The sequence below is a fragment of the Molossus molossus genome, unplaced genomic scaffold, assembly GCF_014108415.1.
Source record: "Molossus molossus isolate mMolMol1 unplaced genomic scaffold, mMolMol1.p scaffold_m16_p_5, whole genome shotgun sequence".
Classification (NCBI taxonomy): domain Eukaryota; kingdom Metazoa; phylum Chordata; class Mammalia; order Chiroptera; family Molossidae; genus Molossus; species Molossus molossus.
This window is the reverse complement of record NW_023425388.1, coordinates 58036256-58062215: the sequence shown is the minus strand read 5'-3', so window position 1 is coordinate 58062215 and position 25960 is coordinate 58036256. Positions and strand designations below refer to the sequence as shown.

General features: G+C 47.9%; 1 pseudogene; it reads left to right on the top strand.

Moving 5' to 3' along the window:
* Positions 1–3246: 3246 nt before the first annotated feature.
* LOC118617479 lies at positions 3247–3810 on the top strand (annotated as a pseudogene).
* Positions 3811–25960: the final 22150 nt, after the last annotated feature.

The following is a 25960-nucleotide window of genomic DNA, read 5'->3' as shown; positions in this document are numbered from 1 at the left end:
CTCAGTGGCCCCTTCCTACTGCAGAGGAAACAACGAGCTTCACGTGGACATGGAAATTACTTATCACAGGAATGTTTCTGAAGAGAATCATATCATCAGGGCTATTGGAATCATGGCTAGAGCCAGAACTGTGATGCCACAGCCAGCCAATCCTTGGGAGAGGTAGCACCTCTTTATTTTTAGTAGAAGGAACTTCAGGTTGGCCAGGGTAGAGGGAGACAACACTTGTGACAATGAAATGTCATCTTTTCCCTCCCAGTCATTCTCAAGATATGGAAACTGAGGCCTGGAGAAGGGGGGAGACTCCTAGGGTCTTTCAGGGTGGGGCTGGGACAAAAGGACCCCTGCCTCCCAGTGGAGGCTCAGCCCTCAGCTGACTTCTCAGAGCCCTGGCTAGTCCTCCCCCAGGTTACAAGGTTGCGAGGTTGCTGGATTAGTGACTGGACCCCCCACGCCCCTTAATGGCGTCTCGCTTTTCATCACAGGTGCTTTCCCTATGGGTCCAGAAAGGGACCTGGGAGCTAAGAACCCGCCCTGCCCTCCCCAGGTGAAACAAGTCTGATCCTCTTTGTTTCTGAGCTACAACAGCTTATCTCTTGCTGAAAAGACTGAACTTATCATCCTTTGGGATGAGAATTTTGAACAAAAAACTAGAAACATGAGGCAAGAGAAAAGGAACTGGGTATGCCCAGAGTGGACCTTTCAGCTTAGGCTACCTCATTATATATAAAATATATCGGTTATAATAACACGATTGTGGTAGACATTGACAATGTTAATTCACACGAGAAATCTGATACTCAGAAACGTTAAAAAATCACCCACGTTCATCATCTGTCAAGGAAATTCTAGAACCTCGGAGTTGGAACTCTCCATACATTTACCTGGTCCAACCGCTCCCCACCCTCTCAGCGCCTCGTTTGTGTTTCCATTCCATCATCTGGTTGGTGTTCTTCTATCGGCAATAATAATAATTTGCTCAAACATCTTGCACTGCAAATCACCACCCCAGGCAAGCTGGTTGATTTCTGACCATTTCAAAACTCCTGCTCATCCCCCAGCAGAAGCCTCCTCACACTCAGAGGCTCATAGGGACGTTATCAGAGATCCCAAGGAAGGAGAGTCTTTCTGCAACTCTTCCTGTGGAGTAGGTCATCATAAAATGGGCTGAACTGAGCCTCCTGTCATATCCCAGCTGATGTGCTCACCTGAGAATGTGTCACTGTGGTCACTGTGGGCTGGCTGGGGGCTGTGCAAAGCTGACCACCCAGCCTTGGGACACGGGGATGGCTGTCGGGAGAATTCTGTGTCCAAGCATGTGGTGCCTGGGCCCCATCATCTCACATCAAGAAGAGTGACACTGAACCCTGAGTCTCCCTACCCTCAGTCTTTAGGATCCTACTTCCATCCTGTCAGCACCTTCTAAGGGGAGGAAGAAGGGGCTGGGGAGGGCAAAGCACAGAGATGGGACCCCGAAAAGTATAATTCTGGCATCTTCATCAATTTGAGTCATTTATTTTACTTCTTTGTCTTTATCTTCTGTGTTCCACAATGCTGTGACAGTCACACTACACAGTGGCCATGCATGTGCTTTGCAGAGGCAGAGCACCATGAAGGGTAGGGGCTGATGAGCATGGTCCCTGCCAAGGATATCTGCATTCTGAAAGGAAATCTGGAGGGTTTAGGAAAGCCCATCTTTCCTAGCAGGGCACGTTGGGGATGCAGGCTGATGTAGCAGACACCTGTGGTCGTTTTCTGCCCAGCTTCTCTCTCTCCTTTGGGAACTTGGCCTGCCTGCCCTATATGGTCTGGTGAGACTGCTAAAGACAGGACAGGGAAGCATGATGTGTCCTTCCATGTGGAGAGGGGTGATACCCTGGCCACTCCTCCCCAGGGAAGGAGGAACTTAATTGGAAAGTAAACACTGATCAGGCATTGCCCATTTCTTCTCACACCCTCTTAGCTGTGTGCAGGAAGCCCATACTCTGCTCTGCAGAAGCCAGGACTACCCCTGGTCCAGTGCTACTGGGTGTATCTATTTCTGGGATTCTGTATGTGGAAGCATACTTGCTCATGTCACATTCTCCAATAAAAGACTTCTCCATAATACAGATAATATTTTGGTCTACATTGGCCTTATTCCTTTGTTTTATTCTCCATTGGCTCAGGACTCAGGTGGAGAAGATGAGTGGTATTTTAAAAAATGGTGAGGATGCTTGATCTGAGCTAGGTCAAAAGGATTTTCTCTCCTGGGATTTTGAGTCTTTAGACACAGCGGTACCAAATTTGGTTGGAGCAGGGTTATCTGTAGGCTGTGCCCTGGAGAGAAAGATGGTGAACTTACCCACCGAGACTCCTGGACATACCATGGTTTTGTCCTTCCAAGGCCTGAGTGCTCAGCTCATTGTTTCTGAGACACACTAAAATCACTGCAGCCTTTTGACTGGATCTTGAAGAATAAACAAGATTTTTAGGCAGTGATGAAAAGAAAATGGGGGCAAGGTGGATGTTCTAGGTGGAGAAGATAGGCAAAGGTAAGGAGGTAGAAAAGCCCATGGAATGTTTAAAAAAGAGCAAGTGTAATTTGGCTAAAATACAGTGATACCTCGGTTCTCGAACATAATTCGTTCCAGGAGGACGGTCGAGAACCAAATTGTTCGAGAACCGAAGCAATGAAACCCAATAGGAAATAATGGGAACTGGATTGATTCGTTCCAAGCCCCAGAAAATGCCTATTTACTGGCCTAATTTGTATATAATATGTAGAAAAACATAAGTCTCAACAAGAAATAAAAGTGTACAGTATGTCTAAGGGTTAAATTCAGTGTAAAGCGTGACTCTCTCCACAAAGCGTGACTCTCTCTCTGCACTCACACTGATGACGCGAGCAAGGCGCGCTGGGCCGAATGAACGCCATTCGGCTCAACTCGGCTCATCTCGGAAGTTCGAGTTCCAAATATTTGTTCGGATTCCAAGACAAAAGTTTCTCGAATCTCCTGGTCGAATACCGATTTGGTCGAAATCCGAGGCGTTCGAGAACCGAGGTATCGCTGTATTGCATACATGGTTGAGTAGGTGACGGGATAGGCTGGGGAGAGCTCTTGATGGACATTGAATTCTGGATAGGAATTTTATTGTATAATATGGGACTATGAAGACACTGAACAGTATGAAACAGAGAGATAACACCTGTGGGGGTGGACTATAGAGGAAGAGTTCTTTCCTTTCCTGGCTGTGGCCCCAGCCATGGGTGTGCTCAGGCTTCAGAAGAGGCTTGCCCCCAGTGTCCTCCTCTGTGGCAGAAAGAAGATCTGGTTGAACCCCAGTGAAATCGCCAATGCCAACTCCTGTCAGCAGACTGGGAAGCTGATCAAAGACGGGTGATCATCTGGAAGCCTGTGACTGTCCATCCCTGGGATCCATGATGGAAAAGCACCTTGGCCGGCAGGAAGGGCAGGCATATGGGCATAGGTAAGTGGAAGGGTACTACTGCCAATGCTCAAATGCCTGAGAAAGTAACCTAGATGAGAAGGAGGAGACTTCTTCGCTATCTACTCAGAAGATACTGTGAATCTAAGAAGACTGACTGCCACATGTGCCACAGCCTGTGCCTGAAAGTGAAGAGCGACACCTGCAAAACACATCCACAAGCAGAAGGCAGACCAGGCTTGCAAGAAGCTTCTGGCTGACCAGGCTGAGGCCCGCAGTTCTGAGACCAAGAAAGCCCACAAGCACCATGAAGAACGGCTCCAAGCCAAGAAGGAGGAGATCATCAAGATCCTGTCCAAGGAGGAAGAGACCGAGAAATAAAGCTCCACCTCTCTTACCTGTATGTAGACAATTAAATGGATCAATCATGCACTCAAGTAGCCTTCATCTTATAAAAAGAGAAAAAAGACCCTATGGAAGGAACCTGAATTATAGCCCTAGCTCTGCCACCTTCTCAGCGAGTTTTCCCCTCACCCTAGTCCCACTCTCCTGAGACAATCAAGATTAACAGCAAGTTTGTGTTTGTTCACAACTTTCTTTTTGCTCACATGAGCAAATATAAGCAACACAGCACCTATTCCCGCTTTTTAGAACACCTGTGATCATACCATGCACGTTACTCTATGACTTGCTTTGTTCACTTAACAACACATCCATCCAACATTTTCCAAGCCACTGCACACATATTTAATTCCGTTATTTATTTAATGGTTTCATTTTAATCTATGTATGGATTTCCCATAATTTATTCAACCAATTACCTGTTGATGGATATTCAGGTTGTGTCAAGCTTTTGCTAATACAAAAGATAGTGTTATAAATATCCTTAACATTTACTTTTATTTTATTTAAAAAAAATTTTTTTTTTTATTGATTTTAGAGAGAGAAGAAGGGAGAGGGAGAGAGATAGAAACATCGATTGGCTGCCTCCTGCATGCCTCCAACTGGGGATTTGGCCCTCAACCTGAGCATGTGCCCTGAGTGGGAATCGAACCAGCGACCTCTTGGTGCATGGGTCGATGCTCAACCACTGAGCCATACTGGCCAGGCAACATTAACTTTTATATACTTGGCTTACTAATTGTTTTTAGAATACATGATCAAAAGTAATACTCTTATGTTAAGGAACAAGTCCATTAAAAATTTTAATAAGTATTTCCAGATTTTTTTTTTTAATGTTATAGCAATGAATTCCTACTGCTATATGCATTCATTTGATGGCAAAAATTAAGAAGTTTGATGATGCCAAATGTGACGGAATGTGTCCATTATCTTGATCTCTTATACTTTCCTGGTAGAAATCCAAAGTGGTGCAACTATTTTGACAAGTAGTTTACCATTATCTTATAAAGGTGCACATTTATACAACCTGTGGCCCAACAATTTCACTATTAGGTGTGTACATAAGACAACTTTCACATCTGTGCGAGGACATATGCAACAATGTTCCAACAGCATGATTTATATCAGCAAATATAATAACCTATCCAGAAACAACAAATGCCCTTTGACAGGATATTGTATCCATAAATTGTGGCACTTCAATGCAATGGCAGTAAAAATGAATAAAATGTAACTACATTGCTAGACTATAGTATGCACATATTATATAGTATATATACATGTATAAAATACTGAGTGAAAAATTAAGATCCAGAAGAATATTGTTTACTATTGTTAGAAACAATGGTGTATATAATAAAAATAAACAAACCTTATATATAATAAAACTTTTGAAAAAGTCAAGGTAATGATAGACAAGTGTTTGCCTTGGTTACGAGGGAGGAAGAGGGATTAGATGGAGAAGAAGCATATAGGCAGATATATGTCATTGTTGATGGTCTGGTTCTTTGAAGTGGTTCATTTGTGTTAATTAAATCATAAATACATGAAACTTCATTACCTACCTACCTAATTAAAAAGGGCCATTCATGAGAGTGGATCAGGAACCAAAGCTATAATAAGAAAAAGAAGACAGAGAAAAATGGAAACAACGCCAAGGAATAGAGAGGAGGCTCTTCCCTGGGGGCCAGGTTTCTGTCTGATGATAAATCAGGGGTCTCAGCCTCCTGCATTTGCATCAGGGCCTTGTGGGGGGTGTTGACATAGTCAATACAGAGACTCTGCAGAAATCTGAGTTGCTTAGTAATAACAAATGCCATGGATCCAAATCATGGACATTCTCTTTATGTATTGATGTCATCAGCATTAGTCATTCTGAAGCTCTGACAATGACTGGTTTCTTCCTGTCTCCTGTGTTTCATCCTTTGGGGGGAAATGTTTAGAAATTTGTATCTTGCCTTGGAGTGATCTGCCCATTAGTGGAGGTGAATCAGCAGTAAGCAGCCACACAACTTTTGTTTGGGATACAACGTGAGGCTGCCCAGAGCAGGGTGAGCTGCCCCAGAGGGGAGCCCTATTCTCTTGCCATGCACAAGACATACTCACTGCCACATTACCTCTCTGCTGTCCTAGCCAGCTGTCAACACCTCCAGGCGCAGGAAGGGCATGAATGAAAGGGCAGAACAGATTGGGATGGGGAAGACTGGTATCAGGATGAATTATCAGGGACCTCGTCCAGTTGGGACCTTATTGGCTTCACTGCAGGGTCACCTGGTCCCTCCCTGAAGGGTTAATGCGCTAAAACAGTCACCTTCCCTCCTGAACTGGCTTGGCTGCCAACCTACTTCAATAAGAAAAAGACTAAGCTGCCTCTTGTGATCGAGTCCTTGTTAGGTGGGTCAGCATGGAAGCAGACTTTTCATCCAATTCTGTATCCTGGGGTTTGGAATGGAGTTGTCTGGGGCAGCAGCTGTAATGGTCTAATGACAGATGAAATACTTGCTCTCTCCAGCAGGATGAGAAGATGGTGAGCTGTTATTGTTATTATTTTTGATTTACAAAAAGAGCAAGTCATAAAACCCCAGGGCCACTTAGCTAATGGACGCATAATTCACCAGGCACTCTCAAAGACATCATGTTATGGGCATTACAGCCAGCTCTCCTAGCCCTCGTCTGGCTGAGCAGTTGGAGCCCAAACCAATACAATCTGGACTATGCCCAAATAGTGCAGGATGTCTGCATCAGGCCTCAGCCCACCTCCAGGTCTGTGTTTCACAGCCTGGACCCTCAGAGCTTCTTTCACCAGCGAATCTGAATTTGTCAACAAAAAGGAAAGACTGAACTCTGTTGCAAGGCATTTCCTTGACCTGTAGTCATTGGAGGAAGTACAAATATAGGGACTATCCTCCCACCCTGACTCTTCTTCTTCTCAGCAAATAAAACCCAACTACATGGGTCGATTTGGTCTCTAATGAATCTTTAACCTTTAGCAGCATACTCTGTCCACAATGGCCAGAGTCCCCTTCCCAAGCTGCTTAAAGTTCTGCTCCTTCTTCAAGCCCCCAAGCCAACCGCTGCCTCCTCTTTGGAACCTGTTTTGTTTGTCCTAGTTGGAATTGAATTCTCTCCTTCTGCACTTGCCCCTCCGTGGCATCTAAACTATATGCAGTGTGTTGTCATTGTGTATACTTCTACCTTTTCTGTTTGCATACAGGTCCCTCGAGGGCAGGGAATGAGGCCTTGAGAGAGAAGACATGAAGAGATGGGCAGTTAGAACGCGGCACAGCGCCTTGGGACAAAGTAGGTCTTCAGAGTTGAGTCGAATGTGCGTGGAGCCGAGAGGACAAAATGACAAACTAGCCAAAGTAATAAGTCATAGGATAAAAGTTTTGTGGCACTTCTGAATTATTTGTTTTGAGTGGAGAATAAGCCAACTTGGTGACAATTCAATTTGGAGGGAGCTGTTCCAGATTTAGCTTCACCGAGCACAGGAAATGAATCAGATTGTGTCTGATTTAAGTTTCTTGGTTTCGAATATTTGAGATGGGTTCCACCTGTTGTCCTCATTCAGCCTCGGGTATAGCTGAACTACGGGTATGTCACAAGGATGAGAGAAGGGGGCTGTGTCTTTGATTATGATACACCTCACACATGTGGTTTTCCTGTTTGGCCTGAAGTGATCGAGAGAGTCACTGTTGCGGCTGGGAAGGCTTTGTTACACTGAAGTTTAATGATCATATCTGTAATCATGGAATTTGGCCTCCAAATCTAGCTGAGCAATTAGAATATTTTACTGCAAGGACAATCTGTTGCGATTATTTTTGTTTAGTTTTTCAAATAGTCTCAATCTTAGTGTTTATCTTTACATAGAACAATGTCAGGGGAAATAAGCTTGGACCATCTGGAGGAGGATTAATAACAGCTGCTGCCCCATCACCAACATCCCCATCTGCACCACTTAATGACCCCCTATTTTTGCCGCTATCACTAAGCCATCCAAGAACCCTGAAAATACTATTTCCTCCCTTTAGGATTAGGGAACTAAAGCCCAAAAAGGATAGGTCACTTCAGCTCAAGGCTGAAGCTAGAATTAAAAATCAGGTCCAGCAGCCTTTGAGGCTTGTCTCGTTCCCACCACCTCGCACCCCAGGCCTTCTCTTTCCACGAACCAGGCTGCCTTTTGAGTGTGAGAACATGGCAGTGGTGGCTGTTGTTGAGCCTAAGGGGGCGCCACTTGCACTATATGCACTGGGAAGCCTTGCTGGAGAGTTTATGAAGGCTGGGACTCCTTGGCGCTGAAAGACCCTTCTGACCTCCTGATGTCATGAGAAGAGTTTCCTTGTCCCACCCCACAGCCCAAGTTTGGGTCATTAAAAACAAGTCTGGATAGCAGACAGTGACCCCTATCGTCCGAGCCCCGATTTCTTTCCGAGCCCTATGCAATTACTCTGAGACGTAGTAAAAAGCTCACACAGGCTGAGAACTCAACGCTGTTTACCTTAAGCAAGTTTCTCAGTGTCTCTGGGCTTCAATTCCCTTAGAATGAGGTTCATTAAATCCCCTTCTTGGGGGTATATAACCATAAAGCTGCTTGTTGAGCGGTGGCACCTGGAAGAGCGCATGGCCCACAGGGCACTCGGTAAACGAGGGCATTCACTAGCCGAGTCATGAGCACAACGGCACTCCCCTCGGAGGGCTGGTGAAACACTGAGTTAGATACAGTGAAGACCAACGGGCTGTGCTAACCTAACACACTAGATGCACATACAGGATTATTACAGGTGATTTTATAGAATCCAGATGTTGAGCCCTGGAGCTTTTGCTCAATGAGGGGGTGAATATGGTGTTTGTACCCTGTACCATGCAGCCCCCTCCTCAGTGCCCTGCACAGGTAGGAGATGCTGGGCAGCAGGTGGGAAGGCTACTCTGAGCTCAGCACTTCGGAAACAGAAGAGATGAGAAAAAGAAGGTCCCCTCAGGAGGTGCCAGTCTCCAATGTCCACCCTAGAGGTGGATCCAAGCAACTTCCTCACTTTAAAGCACTGAAAAGGTAAGAGGCTTTTGCTTATTTAAATAATCCACATCTTGTATCAAGAGAGACACAAAAGTAGTTAAAACTCAGCTAACACGTGTCAGTCCCATAAGCACCTCCAAGTGTTCACTCGGGCGACTTGGAAGGAGGCTGTTCCGTGGGAGTGGTGATTAATGGGTGTAATATGCTACAAAGGCTGCGGGCTGGGCCTTGATCGCATTAGCTCCCACGCCCCGAAGAGTGAAGCATTGATTCAATCCGCTGCACATGGTGCATGGGCCTGCTCTGGCATGAGGACGCTGCTTCCAGACACACTGGAGGGCCGGGAGGGGGTCGTGAGCAAGGATGCAGGGCGGTGGGGAGGGCAGGGGGCGTGGGTGGGACTGCTGTCACCCATGCTTCCACAGATCACCTGGGCCTGCAGGGCCAGAAGGCAAATGGACATTTGTATAAGAACTAGACAATCCCTTCGCCTGATCGGACACATTTGTCCACTTTAGATGCGATGGGTGAGGTAGTCGTGGGATAAGCAGCGTCAGAGAACCTGCTCTCTCTTTGTTTAAAACTTGTTTTCTTTCATGCTTGTTTTTCTTTGGAGTTTTTAAATGATTGAAATCTGCTTATTTACTATTTTCAAAACTTCTGGCTCGCTCAGACCAAGAGAGCTTGGATTAGTGGAGAGAACATTTGATTAGCAGCCCAGAGACCCGACTAGCTCTGTGCTCCTGGGCAGTGTCCCTCTTTCACAGACACCCAGGGCCCTCATTATGCGTGAAGGAGCCGAGATGGTCGGAACGGCCTCTCTCCCAAGGTGCCTACAGCCCCTTCTGTGTCTCACTTGTTTCACTGAACATTCAGAACTACGGGATGCCCCCGACTTCTGCATCGGCTTCGTTAGGGCCGAGCAGGAGAGCTGAGCGTGGTGTCCGGCGCGCAGAAGGCGCCCGCACCTCTGACCATGATGGAAAGTGACTGCGTTTCTCTTCTGTCCTCGTGTATGGAGTGTCTCATTAACCACTGTCACCAAGATGTGACTGTTAACTTTCCATTTTCATTTAAAAGCAAGGCATTAATTATAATCTTTTCTTTTTGTTTATCCAATAATACAAAATTTAAGAACCAAATAGATAAACTCAACCTCTAAGTAAGTCTGAGGAGTGGGCAGGGAAGGCAGGAGGGGCTGGTGGCTCCCTCGGTCTGCAGTGAAGAGGCCTGCCTGCCAGTGTCACTCTGCTTTCGTGCCATTAAAAACACACAGTGCCCCAAAAGTGAAGAAAAAAATGATCGCTTGGGGGGGAATGTAGGTCATGGAGAGACCCCTGGGGAAAATCACTACCACCTGCCAACCTCTTTTCATCTGGAAAGGAAGGGAAGGGTCTGCAGAGGCCGTGCAGTGGGTGGACCACGGCTCTGGGTTCCCGCCATGACTCACCAATGCGGAGGCGCGAAGCTGAGTCTCAGAACCAGGATCAAGGCTCTGAAGGGCTCTGAGGCACAGCCAGAAAGCTGGGCCCACGCCTGGGGATCGGGGTGAAAATGGCTCACAGAAATGGTTTCTCAGCCACTATCGATTGCCTCCTGGGTGTGAGTGAAAATCTCAGCAGTGTCCTCCGAGGAACAAGGGGAACTCCCTGGATTCAGAGGCTCTGGCTGGGTCGGCATGAGATTGCAGGGCACAGCCCAGGAAATGGCTGCTTCCCATATAAATCCCTGTCACACCTGCACGTGCTGGGACCTGGTGATTTTCTTGGGCAACCCCTCCTGCCCAACCGCCACAGGCTGGCTCAGGAGGAGGCTGAGAGCCACTGAGGAGGGACGCATCAGCTGTCCTCAAAGGGCCAGTGGCCCCGGTGGAGGGGGAGCTCAGTGCTGCAGAAGCCAGAGGAGGCTGTGGACTGATGTCTGAACTCTGCTCTGCCTCGTCGGCTTCGCAGACAGAGCACCGAGCGCCCTGAACAGCCAGGGCCTTAACCCACAGAGTGACGGAGACACCGTTAATAGAATGTGGCTGTTTTAGGTCAGGATATGGGTGGCAAACAAGAGTATTAATCAATCTACACAACAGAAAGAAATCAGAGATGCGCAAGGAGGAGGTTGAGGACAGCTGCCCCCACAGCAACAAAAAAAGCCTGATCCTAGCTCGGAGCCACATGAGACGGAACGTTGAGAAAGTGTTCACGGCTACAGACCAGAATGCTAATGTGATCAATCTCGGAAACAGAAAAATAAAAGGGCAGATGACATGGGATGACAGATGGGAGAGATGGACAGTTCTAGTGTCCTTACCTGCCACAGTGAGAAGAGAGGAGATGGTCTCCAGACATAAGAAATAGGGGTCCAATATATGGGTTAAATCTACCACTAGAGCACTAAATCTATCACGACAGGTATACTGGGAGGGCGGTGGGATGGTAGGAGGCGTAGGTGAGCTAAATCTCCACCTCTCAAAGCAATAATACCTAAATGTAATGATTGAAGAATTAACTGGGTAAGCTGTTTAGTTAGAGGCATGGGGGTAACTAGTAGGAAATTCACAGAAAACAACACTCCACCCTCCAAACCAAATGGGTATAAATGGTTGTCTTTGGATTGTGGAATGGGGTGGAGAGAGACAGAACAGAGGCTTGACCAGTTGTTTTTCTTTCATAAGCTCTTATATACTCATATTTTTATTCAAGTGCATGCATCATTTTGGTGGGGTTTTTAAAAACAGTAAAAAAGAGAAAAAATGGAAACCCTCATCTGGCCAAGCCGTAAATGCTCAGTCCTGCAACAAAAATTAAATGATCCCGTGGAATTTGTTCATTGTTCAATTGTCTTCTGCAAGAGTTTGCTTTAAAGGGCTGGGGAGAGAACTAGGAAGCACTGGATTTCAAACTCGAAAAGAAAGGGTGAATTTCGAATTGAAGTACCATTGCCTCCAGAGTTGTTGCCGGCCAGGTGAGCTCGGCACTCCTCAGGCTGGAGCTGGCCCTTGAGCGAATGGCCCAGGATGCGTGGGTTCACCGGGAACGCCCTGGCATTCAAAGAGGACCCCGTTCCTGTAAAAGGAGACCAGGAGCTGGTCAAGTTTTAGGATCTTCTTCCCTCGGTCTCCAGAGAGCACTCTGCTGGTGAAATGGGAGGCACAGACCCAGGTCAGGCAGGCCTCGCCTGGTGGGAATCCTCCTCTCTTCGGCCCCTTACAAGATGTGTGACCCTCCAGCCAGTTACTTAGTTTCAGTGAGCCTCAGTTTCCCTGTCTGTAAAGCAAGGTTAGTAAAACCTCCTCCCAGAGGAGCGTAGAGAAGAGTACGGCAAAAGCACACAGCACATAGTGGCATGCCTGCCGCTGTGGACGGGGGGGGGGGCAGGGGTCTCCCATCACCCAGCCCTGAGGCACCAGGACTGGTTTCCTGGACGCTGGAACCCATAACACCACCACAGTATCAGGAAGAGAGATCCTGACCAGCTGGGAGAGAGCAGAGGGATTGAATCTGGTTGGCCAAAGAGCAAAAGTGGCCGTCTGACAGCATCTCTGTATCCAGAGAGCATTCTGTCAGTCAGCTGGCTGGGACGCTCACAGCTTTGTAAATAATCAAAGAGCACTGAGTCACAGAGAATCATAGAGAATGGTTTCTTTGGGCTAATTTTATTTCCCAGGACAGCCAAGCTTGATTCTCCATCTGTTTCCAGCATGACCCTGATTTTTACCTAATTTCTCAGTTGGATGCTAGAGGTGGACAGAGGTTAAGTGATTTGCCCATAAGCCCTTGGTGTGGTTACTTTTTATGTGGGTGAAGTCTCGGTGGCCGTGTCGGGGCCTCCTCCGTGGTACTCCCTTAGCAAGGGTCGGGGGAACTGTGAGGTGTGAAGACAGGCAGATTTGGTATTATGTTCCCTGTCTGAATGAAAAGCCCGGCCGCTTATACTCTAAGTCTCAGTTTCTCCATCTGTCAAATGGGTTCAATGACATCTAGCCTGCTGGACTGTTGACGGGCGTATAGCAAATGTGTGTCAGCTCTCAGCAATGCCTGGCACCCACAGGGACGCAATATGAGGTACTATTATTTTTATCTCCACACGGACCCTTAGGATTGGCAAATTCTGTGAAATTCCTCATCTTGGTGGTTTCTTTATAGACTTGAATTTCACAGACCAGTAAAATTTGCTGAGTGAGGCCATTAAAGACAAACAAACAAGCTATACCATGCATTAGCAACACCCTCCCATAAAGAGCTTTTGACACAGAAAGAAACTAGAAATGGCATAATAGCAGAACAAAAAAATTCTCTTTTAAAATGGGGAACAATTCTACTTGTCAAACATTCACTGTTATTTTCTCATTTCTCCATAGATCGGTGGGAACTTTGTCATAAACTGACAGCTTCTGCAGATACGCAGTTGGGAACGACCGCCTCACAACAACGTCAGGAAGATGAGGACGGGACCGCAGCGTGATCTCCATTTTACAGATGGGCAAACTGAGTCAAGGAGAGGCAAACTGACTCCTGATGTTCCTTGGAGCTCTAAGTTTCTATTCCATTATTGCCACAATTTTCATAACCATCAGAACCCTTACTGGGGTATTTCCCCAGTGCCCAACACTGCTCAGTGACTTACAGGCATCTCTTCATCTTATTCTCACATCACCCTGTGATGGAGGGTGCTGCTGTCCCTGTTTTGAGAAGGAGTAAAGTGTAGGTTAGAAAGGTTGGGTGGAGCGGGAAGGAGGGGGGTCAATAGGGAAAAGCGGGGGACATCTGTAATACTTTCAACAATTAAAAAAAAAAAAAGGTGGAGTTGCTTGTTCAAGGTCACACATATAGTAGCAGAGCCAGAGTTCAAACCCAAGTTTAGAAAGCTCCAAAGCTGCTGCTTTTTACTGATGATATCTCCCCAAGGTCAGCATCTGGCTCCCAATCCTAAGCCTTCTGACTCCTGCCCACTGCTCTTCCCCAAACTGAGGAACCCGCCGCAAAGAGCAGGGTGTGCCTCCCCCTGCTGCTCCCATCTGTCCAGACACCATCACTTTGGGTCCAGTGCCCCTGATGGTGGGTCCTGGGGCTGGGAGTCAGGAGCCGGGTGCACAGTGCAGAGGAACTGCCCCGACCTCGCCTGCCAGATTCTCATGGTCAAGAACGAACTAAGGACTTTGCCACTTCCGCCTGTGAAATATTCAGCCAGTCAGGCAAAGAATCTCTGGCCACACTACTCTTTCTGGATGAAGACGCCAGCAGATTCTGGGGAGGCAGAAATCTGCCGTGTGACCCAGGAGCCGACGCTGATTGCATCCATGTTCCCTGCATGAGCGGCAGTTCCCTTTTTTAAGAGTAAAGAATGAGTGCGTTGTCTGTAATCTACTACTGAACTGAATGATAGTTAGATGCAGTATCCCCACAAGAGCAGGCCAATGCAGTCTCTGCCCTTCACCCCACAGTTTGGATGGCCCCAAAGTGGGCCTTCCTACCGCCACAGGGTGACGAATCCATGGGCTGAGGGCTGTGCCAGCAGAAGCTCATGTGCTCCCATCTGGACCTTGTTCCTGGAACATGGGGGACAGAATCCCCAGCTCAAATAGCCTGGGGCCACTTCCAGGGCCTGAACTGCCTCTAACCCAACCTGTGACGTCAGGGTGTGGCTCAGACGTGAAAAGAGTATCGTTATTTAAACTCTGTGGATTGAGTATCTGTGTTCCGTACCCCACTGCACACACCAGGGGCTTACACCCCTCCTACTCCCTGCCTTTCCCATTGGCACCAGCAGGAATATGGAGATTTAGTCTCTACATAAAAGTAACTGGATGAACTTGCACCTCATGGTCACTAGGCTCAGTGGAGGGTAGTGGGGAGGGGGTGACACATGGGCTGAAAACAGGAAGATTCAGTGAAATCTACACAATGAACAGTGAGACCCACCCCTGTCTCCACCCTGCCACAGAATGACTATGACCTAGCATTTGCCGGGCAAAACAGAGATGGACTCTTCCTCTCTGGAGAAACTGAACGGATGCCAAGAACAGACCTTGAGAGACTGACACGTGGGGTCCTTCAGCGAGGCTGGCTTGCTCTCTGATCATCCATGTACAGCAACATCCCCCAGGCAATAGCTAGTGCTATATTCTCACCCGAAATGCCCTCCATTCTGTTTCCCTCTTCCCTCTGTTGCACACTCAGTTGCACACCTCTGTGTGTTCTTGCAATCCTCTGAAGTTGTTCTGGAAAACTTGTTTTCCACCTCTGCAAATCGCATGGTTTGTCCTTTAATTTCAAACTCCATCACTTTCCCCCAGTGACCTTGCTCCATGTGTCTTTAACAGAAGTCACTAGATAGAAGCCACCCTCGTCCCCTCTAACCCTCCCAAGCTAGAACTACCCTGCGTCTGCACCAGCTCATTCTCTCTGCTATGATGGACAAGGCATCCTTTCCCCTGCCTGAGGCCCTCTCCCTTCTCCCCCCCTTTCATCCCCTCTAGGACTTTACCCCTACAATGATCTCCTCTCTCAACACATCCTCAGCCTCTCTCTGTCTGCTAGTCATCCCTGTCAAAAAGCAGTCTTCCGTCTTTCAATGCCATTTGTTTCCTCTCCCATCCCGACTGGCTGCTGCCCCTCCTGCTGCTCCTCACAGGACTCATTGGAAATGTCGGCCACACTCGGTCATGCCCCTTCTCACTCCCATTCACTCTCGTAAACTTAATTATTTCCAGCCTCGCAGGTTATTGTTTCATTTGTTGTGGCCACTGATGCTCCGATTTTTAAAAATGTGTTCATTTTGTTATGTAGTTGTTTTGCTTTGTTCTGGTTTTTTTTGTTGTTGTTGTTCATTTGTTTTCATCCTCACCAGAGGATATTTTTCTATTTATCTTCAGATAGAGTGGGAGAGAGCGAGAGAAGGAGAGAAGAGGGAGAGAGAGAAACATCCATGTGAGAGGGACACATTGACTGGCTGCCTCCCACACAATCCCCGGGTGGGGGGACCAAACTGCAACCGAGGTATGTGCACTTGACCGGAATCAAACCCACGACTCTGGTCCATGGGGCCGACGCTCTAACCGCTGAGCCAAACCGGCCAGGGTAGTTTTGTTCTGTTTTAACATAAGCCTACCTGCATCAGGGGTTGTTGCCTGGGAGCGTTCCAGGTGCCTTAGATGTGCCTTGGGCGATGAAGACGTGTCCGCAGCCTGGTTCCCTCCACGCCTGTGCTAGAGCGGCAAGGCATCGCTGGTTCTGGCCTGGTTTTGATGTTAATTTCTTGGTTTGAGTTTCTGCATGTCATGGACGCATGTACAGTCCAAGCACAAGTCTGGTTTTCCCGATTCTTTCACGTGTCTCTCTCCCTGCCCAGGGCAGATGGTCAGCTTTCTCGCTATCACCCAGGACTGGGGGTACAGTTTCTCTAGCTTGTTTCAAGGGCAGTAGAACTCTTTCTCTTGTTCTTCATTCACACGTCAGTAAATGGAGTCAAGGAGGGAAGTTTGTTCCATTAAGATTTGATAGTAACAGGAATGATACTTAGAGCACAAGATTGTTTAAAAAAATAATTATTTCATTTCCGATCACCCTGTTTTTCTCCTTCCCTCCCCTCTTCCTTCCTTTCTTCCCTCCTGTTTTTCCTCCCCTGCCCTCCCCTCTCCTCTCTGCTCTGTCTTTTCTCTTCCGGGTCTCAGTAGTGTTACAGGAAGCTCTGTCTTGATTGATATTGTTTTTCTCTGGCAAGCCCTCTGCTTTTCTAAAACCTTGAGGGTATATTTGTAATTCGTGTAGATCAGTTTCTTTAATCATTTGCCTTTTCCCTACACATTCTTCTTCCTTCCCTTCTTTTCTTTTTTCCTTTTTAGCCCAGAAAAACCCCTAAAAAATGAACAACAGGCCAAACAATCCATTTATTTATTTGTTTGTTTGTTTATTTACTTATTTTGAGATAAGAGAAAGTGCTGACACATGGTCCTCCGGGGTCCCTCTTCTGTCACCCCACTAGCCAGGGGGGCTTTTCTCCTTTGGTTCCCATCACAGTACACACGCACTTGGCTACATTTTAAGGGCCTCAAGAGATGTAAATGCCCTGAGTTTTCCAAATTTCTCATAAATACATCACTTTGGAATAAAACCACCTTCATTGCTCAGCTTCTGGGTTTTAGACTGCTCCCAGCTGTTCTCCTCTGTTGGGGACCACGCACATTCAGTGGTCGGCGGGTGCTGGTACATCCCCTTCTCAGCCTGTTCCATTTCCCTTGAGCCACCTTCCATTTCATTTTATTTCTCTTCGGAAAAGGACCCCTGCCTTCCTCTTCATCGGTGGGCCATGGCGTTGGCCCTAGGGAGGAGGTGTAAGAAGTCCTGATAAAAGGAGGGAAGAGAGAGAATTCTTGACTCTCACTTTAAAGCCTTTCCTGAGAGGTGAGGAGAGGCAGGGCCTCCTGGGATGGGTGGGTTGTGGAAACAAAGGTGGGAGTTTCCTGCCCAGCAGGTGTGAGGCTCCCAAGTCCACACCCCTGGCTGTGTGGGAAGTGGATACTGCCACCTCCCAAGTCACATGCAGAGCGCCACCATTTTAACGTGACAGTGAGCCCAACAATCCCCCTTCTCTTCTGACCCGTGGGGCACTGCACCAGGAGGTGACGCAGGGGCAGTCAGACATGACTCAGCAGCAGGCTCTCCTGGCATCTCCCGCTCGCCTCATTTGCTTTGCTTCTGGATCCCTGGCCCAGGTCATGAGGTCTAAGACCACCCAGAACATCGGGTTGTCCCCCCAAATCTCACAGAATGGTGGAAACAGAACACGTTTTAATTTGCTTGTTTTGCAGGCACACCTGCATGCCTCCATCTACTCCAGAAAGTATTTTTAGGAAGAGGTGGGAGGATGGATTACAAAATCAAACCAGCAATATCGGGTATTTCAACCCCCAGAGTGTGATCATCACCACTCCACATGGCCTATGATGAGAGAAAAGAAAGTAGGAAACCAAAACTTCTGTGGGTAGGGCCTGAAATCACGTGCCACTAAACACCATTTTGAGGAATGTATTCAAAAACCTGGTTTACAACCATTAAATTAGGTGGAGAGTAATTATTTATACTAATCTCTTGCCTAAGTATGCCTTTAAAAATCAGCACAGGGGCAAAAAGGGGAAGGGATTAAGATGCATAAATTGCCAGTTATAAAGACAGTCACAGGAATGTAAAGTACGGCATAGGGAATATAATCAATAATACTGTAGTAACTATGATGGTGTCAGATAGGTACAAGACTTATCAGGGTGATCACTTTATAAATTATATAAATGTTTGAACACTATGTTGTACACCTGATATTGTATGTCAACTGTAATTGAAAAAAAAAAGTTTTTTAATTAATTAAAAGAAAAAAACCAGCATGACTTAGTGACTAGGAGCCTAGGCTAGACATCCATTTACCAGTTAGTTACATAACTTTTGTAAGTTTTGCACTCTTTTACTGGTAAAATAAAGCTATTAATACCTTTCTCATATGGCCAAAGCCAGGGCATTGGGTTATAACTCAGCACTGGTGTGGGCCCTGGTCACTTTTAATGAGCTCAAGTCGTAGGCCAGACAGGGACAGGCTTTCCTCACCAGCGGAGGACAGCTCAGGCTGTCCAGTCCTGACTGTCTTGGGTGAGCCCTGTCCAGGCAACGCAAAGGAGATCCAATGAGGAGACAGGAGTCTGGACCAAGCTTCAGTTCTGCAGGAGTAATCACAAAGGCCTGATCAACAGTGATCCCGGTGGGGTATCCATGACATTGATCCCATAGCCTCTGTTGGAATCTCCCCAGCATGGGGAACTCTCCACCTCCATGGCAGCCTGTACCATGGTTCTTGCTTTCGAAGACTTAAAACCTGCTACCTTCTCTCCCTCTGATCTCTCAAGGAGTGAGCCTGCCCCTCTTCCACACATAAGGCAGCTCTTTAGATATTTGAAGAGGTTCCATGTCTCCTCTCACTCTTCTCTGTTCCAGGATCCCTCCTCCTTCAGCTACTGCTCACGTGGCCTCATTTCAAGCATGAACAAAATAGGAGCTGGGCATTCCCCCATCTGGCATCTGGTATGAATCTGATGAAACTTCCATTAATAAGCGCTCACCTTGAGCAAGCGATGATAAAGCCTCTTCATTGACAAAGTGGTTTCTGTCTACAGAACCCAGTCCCAGTCCCTAGTCAAGGGCTGCAGCTATAGGATGTGGCGACTGTCAAGATCTCCCCATGCCAACCGAGCCTGTGTCCTGACAGCTTATCCCCAGCACATTCCAGTCTGGGAGTGAAGTAGGTACTTGTGTTTCTACTCCTTCCTTCCTTCTTTCCTCCTCCCTCCCTGCCTTCCACACGGAGTCACTCGGAACTCCCCAGCTCCCTTCTGAGGCCCAGTCAGGCTCTCTGTTCTTGTTTCCTCTTATAAGCCCTGGGCCTGCAACTTGTCTTCCTGTCCTCTGGATTGCCACCCCTGCCACTTTATCCCTGGGATTCTGTTCCTCTTCCAACCCTGGCTCCTACCCACACCATTTCCCATCCCCCCTTCTCCATACAAATGCACAGGCTGTGAGGCCCACAGGTCTTAACTGCTCAGCACCTCAGGAAACCATCAGCATGGAAGAATGGGAGAGGGTAGACGGCAGGAAGATCTCACAGTTCTAGAAACATCTGTTTCCAGATGCCCTTCTGAGACAGAAAATGGCAACTCCATTGGGCTTCCATCCTCTAATTCTGAGGGGAGGAATCCCCCCCAGTTACCCAAGCAATCAGAGTTAGAAGAGTCAAGGAGACAGGCAAATGGTAACCTGGGAGCTAGGGAACCTTCTGTATTGCAGGGTGGCTAGCCAGTGTCAGGGGTCTTATCTGAGCCCAAACAAAGCAGGAACTGGAATGGTGGGGAGCTGGAATGGTGGGGGGGACTCAAATGATCTCAGTAGGACCAATAAATCTCTAATCAATGGTTCTAACTCTAAGAAATTCAGCCTCATGCTGACCTGGCACAAGTTTACATATTTTACACGTCATTGTACAGTGTGTGGGGGAGAGGGAACTTGATCAAAGGCATGATAACACAGACATGGCTCCTTCTCACAGTCCCCACAGACAGGAGCAACAGTATCTCCTTTCTCAACCAAAGTCCTCACACAAGGTTAAAAACACACCATAGTCTCATGATAGCATATCATCCATGCACATATTATTTTTATCTAGAATTCAGAAGGTTTGGGGCTTAAAGAGAACAATGTGTGTCCCATCCAAATGGTTGGCAGCGGGTTTGATTCCAGTCAGGGTGCATACCCAGATTGCAGATTTGATAACTGGTCAGGGTGCATGTGGGAGGCAACCAATCTATGATTCTCTCACATTGATGTTTCTCTCTCTCTCTCTCTCTCTCTCTTTCTCTCAAATCAATAAACATGTCCTTGTGTGAGGATTAAAAAAGAGAAAGAGAGAGCCCGGCCAGTGTGTCTTGTGGATTGAGCGTCGTCCCATGGACTGAGAGGTCCTGGTTTGATTCCCAGTCAGGGCACATGCCTGGGTTGCGGGCTCGATCTGCAGCGCTAGGTGTGCAGGAGGCACTGAATTGATGTTTCTCTCTCACATCAATATTTCTCTTTCTCTCTCTCCCCCTTCCTCTCTCTCTAAAAAATCAATAAAAATATATTTTAAAAAAGAGAGAGAGCACAATTTGTATGTTAGAAAAATTTTGAATGTATTTAAATAAAACAAACTGAATTTGGATTTTAAAACTTTTTTTTTTGTAAATATACCCTAACATTTGCTAGTAGAAATAAGAATTATTGTTGCAAGCTTGAAAATATTAGTGCCTGCTTTGCTGGACATTCTTTTATAGCTCTTATAAACGAGGAAATAAAACTGCAAGTGAAATTGAGTCACTGCTTCTGCCATATGTATCTTGAGCAAACTGGGCTGAAAGACGCATCTTGCTGTTGTTGCCTAGAAGCCATTTACCATTAAAAACAGAAAATGAGCCCGTGGAGCGCAAGCTCCCTAATGGATGGCAGCACTCCCTCTCTTTATCCATACGTCAGGAGTGCTCACGTTGCGGAATTTGAAGGTGACCTGTGACGTTTTCTAAACTAGAGCAAATGTATCCAGGAAATGTGGGTGAGCCGGGCCCTCTGTCCACCCATGTGGTGCATGTCACAGAGAGGGGCAGACAGGGTCCGGCAGGGAGATCTTGATGAGCACCCATGGGCCAGAGTAAGCATGCACAGTTAGGCATGTAAATATATCACTGTTTTTATATGAATGCCTTATGTTTATGCATGTGTGTAGGCATGTATTTACACAACAAATGTTTATTAAAAGCCTACCATATGTTAGCACCAAGTACTTGAGGAACATTTTGAGTCCCTGTTTTAAGGCATTCACAGCCTACTTAACAGTTGGTTAAAAAACAAAAACATTCTGGGGGTGTGGGCAGAGGAGGTGGGAGTCGCCTGCATGGAGGTAGTGTTGGCATCTCCAGCTAGAACAGCGAGGAGAGGACGTGGAAGGGGAGCATGTGAAGGGAGGGCTGGAGGTGCGCCCCTGCAGGACGGAGGCAGCAGTGCCAGCCTGCCCATCAGTGCACATTCTGAAGCAGGTGCAGATGCTGGGCTCTGTGGAGGCAGGTGACACTAGGGGGGAGCATCCTTTTCCTAGGGCTCTGTACCCCAGCACCTCTATTAATTTAACTTTCCCCTGTCACTCAGGGTAGTGTCAATGGTCCTCCTTGCTTCCTTATACCTGGGACAGACTACCTCAAATCTGTTTGATCATGCCTCTAGCTATTTTTTCTGCTTCCATTTATAGCCACATTTCTGTTTTTTTAATTTAATTTAAATTTTTTTTTTTTAATCCTCACCTGAGGACATTTTTCTATTTTTTGTTCAGGTAGAGTGGGAGTGGGAGAGAGGAAGAGAGAGAGAAACATCGATGTGAAAGGGACACATCGAGTGGCTGCCACCCGCACGACCAACCAGGGCCAGGGACAAACTGCAACCGAGGTACGTGCCCTTAGCGGGAACCGAACCCAGGTCTCTCGGGACGGCAGGCCGACGCTCTAACCGCTGAGCCAAACCGGCCAGGGCTAATTTAATATGTTTTTAATTGATTTGAGAGAGAGAGAGAAACATCAATGTGAGAGAGAAATATCAATCGGTTGCCTCCTGTATGCACCCCAACCAGGGATAAAACCCATAACCTGGCCATGTGCCCTGACTAGGAATTGAACCAGTGACCTTTTGGTGCATAGGATGACACTCAACCGAGTCACACGGGCCGAGACTACAGCCATGTTTCTTAACAGAGTTGCCCACCTTTGATGCTCTTCCCTTCCCCACTTCCACTCTCGTTGAGTCTGGTCTGATCTGGCTCTGCAATCCCCTCCCCAAGTTTGCTCCGAACACCCTCCAGCCCTCACACTGCCTGGCCCTCGTGGGCATCTGCGCACTGGGCCTCCTTAGTGCCTGCCCTCTTTGGCTGGTGAGATGATGTTCCCCTCGTGGCCTCCTCCCTGGTCAGGCTGATTTCGGGCAATCGTCCTCCCTGGCCCTTCCATGTCGGTGTGGACAACAGGCCTGCCCATCTGCCCTCTGTCTGAGCCACCTCTGCTCCACCATCACATCTCCATGAACATGCTTCCCAGCCCTGGCTACTCATCACAAGGAGTCCCTGGGAACTTGTTAAATACACTGATTCCAGGGCCCATCATGAGGTGATCAAATCAGAATTTCTGGGCATGGGGCCCAGATACAAGTATCTTTTTTTTTAAGCTGCCCAGTTGATTTTGTTGAAAGTGAGGGTTGAGACCCAAAGGCTTCATCAACTTCCCACCCGCTTCCACACAGTTCTGTCGGAGCCTGTTTTCTCCTCTGAACACTCAATCGTGTATCTGACTTCCTCCTTATTATGGCTGCTTGGATATCCACCTGGCTCCTCACCATGACACACACCTACCCTCTTCCTCCACCTGCTTCTCCTTCACGTGGACCTGCTCACTGCGTGGCACCAACCTGCTCCCAGTCACCCAGGGCTAACCCCATACTCAGATTCTCCTTTTCTCCCATCCTTACATGCCCACCTTGTCACGGCCCTGTGACTAGCTTCTAGCCTTTTAATTACTTTTAAGTACTTCTAGAATTGAATCCTTCTTTTTTATCATCTCTGAGTGCCTACCTCAGTCCAGGCCCCCATCCTGTCTCCCCTGAACTAGTTGAACAACCTCCAGCGTGGTCTCCCTCTCCCCAGCCTCACTCCCCGAGTCCTCCACATAGCCTGACAAGGCTGCTTCTAAAACCCCTCTACGATCATGTTGTTCCCTGTTGAAAACCTCCAGCCACTCCCCATGCCCTTCAGGCAGTCCCGGGGCCTCCTGTTCTAACCCTACTAACAATGCAGCCTCGTGGCCCCTGCCTCCTGCTGGCACCCACTCTGACCTGCTCTCGGTTCCCACAAGCTCCCTGCTTCCCCGCATCTGCCAGACCAGGTCCTCTTCTGTTTCCTACTCAGCCTTCAGACCCCCAAAGGGATGACCCCTTACTGAAGCCTTTCATAACTTCTCCCTCCACCACCCTGTGCCCACCATGCACTGTGGACTTGTGTCCTGTCAGTTACCTCCCCAGGGCAGGGATGACATCATTTATCTCTGGGCCTAGCACTGTGACAGCCAGTGGTGCTCAGGAAATGTTTGTCAAATGAGTGAATGAATGAATGAATGAAAGAACAAAGATGAGCAGTCGAGCAGTCAACTACAGTGGAGGGTGGGTAGCCTCTGTGTGGGAGACTGAGAATAAAGAGGCTGAGCCATGTCCGGATAGCTGAGGCCACCCCACCTTCAGACACGCAGAGCAGTTGATGGCATTCTGTTGCGTAATAGGGGGTGTTGTAAGAGCAGATATTCCTTTATTTTCCTAATCTGCAAAATGGGGATAACAATACCCATTTAGCAGGAGTGCCACGAAGATCTAGATGTGAATATGCTTTAAAAATTAGAAATGGCGAAAGACGAGGGATGAGTATGCCACGTCCTTGCTTAGCAGAGCCTCTGTGTGGGTGGTACAGAGGATGCCCAGTGTGAAAATTGCACAAAACTGGAGCAAAGGTGAGCCTCTGTGCCCGGCAGGGCCCTCCAGAGGGCCCAGGCTGCACGTACTGTGTGGCCCTTTGGCCAGTGAGCAGTCCCTGTGGTCAGGAGGAGGATGTGAGGGTTAAGAAGTTCAGCTTCTTAATTGACCCAAGGGCCCACCTAGGAATCAACCTGGTGCATTTTGTGTGAGCACAGTGAGAAGTTCTGTTGTCTTGGCCTCTGGCAAGCACCCTGCAGGGCCTTAAAAATAGCACTGGGAAGATATTTTTAGTGCATTATCCTGCGGTGTGGCAGGAGCCCCTGGCCTCCTGTGAGCCTGAGAATTGTTTTGGCTCTGTTTGCAAGTGATTCAGACAGCTGGTTTTCAACCTCAGGGGTGTAAAAATAAAAACAAGGTGGGGGAGGCTGGGTTCCGGCCACAGGGCATCCCCACCCCCACAACATATGAATAATTGCCTGTGAGAAGGTTTAATTTGAGAGCCTCGGTTCTCTGGTTCTCTGTAGAGCACACAAACCACAGTTCCCCCTGGAGAGTTTCAGGCTGGAGGCAGACGAGAGCCGAATAACCCCATTCTGCAGGTCGGAAGCCGAGGCTCATAGTCACTGTGTGGCGGCCACATTCAGGTCCATGTCTAACTCTGAGCCCCTGCCGTCTTGCCGATTCCCATCTATAAAACCATTTTAAAGGCTGCAGAGTGATTCTGCAAATGTCGTAGCATGTGATCCTCACAAGAGGCAGCATTATCATTCCAAGTTTACAGGTGAAGGGAGCAGTCACTACCCACACCACCTCTCACTTACTGAGCCTTCAGACCATACCAGGGCCCTCGGACTCCAAGTTCCCTGTACCTGCTCAGGGCAAGGACCCAAGGGAGGTTCAGGTGAACGACCGGTGGCCTTTTGGGGGAGAAGGCTATGGACACAAACTCTGGGACACCTGGCAGACTGGGACCATCTGCCCCCCACATCCTACCCTCTACCCCCACCCCCTGGGTGCCTCCCGGGAACAGGGAAGCAAACTCAAGGGAAGCAGAGCTTGGCCTCTGCGAGAGAGGCAGGCAGGATGGACTCCGCGCTCAGGCACTGACTAGGTGTCCTGCTTCTCCTGGAAAACCTGGTGGGCAGCACTCAGGGGAGCTGTGAGCACTGTGACCCGAGCCACGCGGTGGCGGCCAGGTCACTTCTGCTCCTGCCACTGCTCTCCACAAGGCCAGTCAAGATTCAGTATCCTTAGTTACGAAAAGAACTGAGAGTGTCCAGTTGGCTTGGGAGGTTGTGTGAGGAATGGCTAATAAAACCACTGCCCTGTGGCGATACGTCGTCCTCGCCGGGATCAGCAATGCAAGTGGACTCAGAACATGCGGCCCGGCACCCATCATGCACATGAGAACAAGACAGAAGAGGACAGTCAAAACCACATGAAATCCCGCTGTGCAGAGCTGCTTAATATTTGGTGACTATTGCTTATTCCAGGCGTCTCTTTGCACTTGTGAGAGTGTGTATAGCTTTACATTTAAACACTTTACGCTATATGCTGTCCTTTGACTTTAACTAGTCAACCATATGTTTCTAGTGCCCCAGAGTTCTGTTTCTTTTCCTTACACTACTGAAGTTTTTTTTATTTTATTTTATTTTTTCCTTTCTTGATTTTAGAAAGAGAGGAAGTGAGAAGGAGAGAGAGATAGAAACATGGATGAGAGAGAACATCAATTGGCCGCCTCCTGCATGTTCCCCACTGGGGATTTGGCCCACAACCGGGGCGTATGTTCTGACCAGGAATCGAACTGGCGACCTCTTAGTGCATGGGTCCATGCTCAACCACTGAGCCACACTGGCCAGACTATACTACTGAAGTTTTAACAATAAAAAATCATCATCACCGCCCTGGCCAATTTGGCTCATCGGTTAGAGTGTCAGCCTGCGGTCCAGAGAAACCCAGGTTCAGTTCCCGCAAAGGGCACGTACCTCAGTTGCAGTTTGTCCCCGGCCCTGGTTGGGTCGTGCGGGTGGCAACCACTCGATGTGTCCCTTTCACG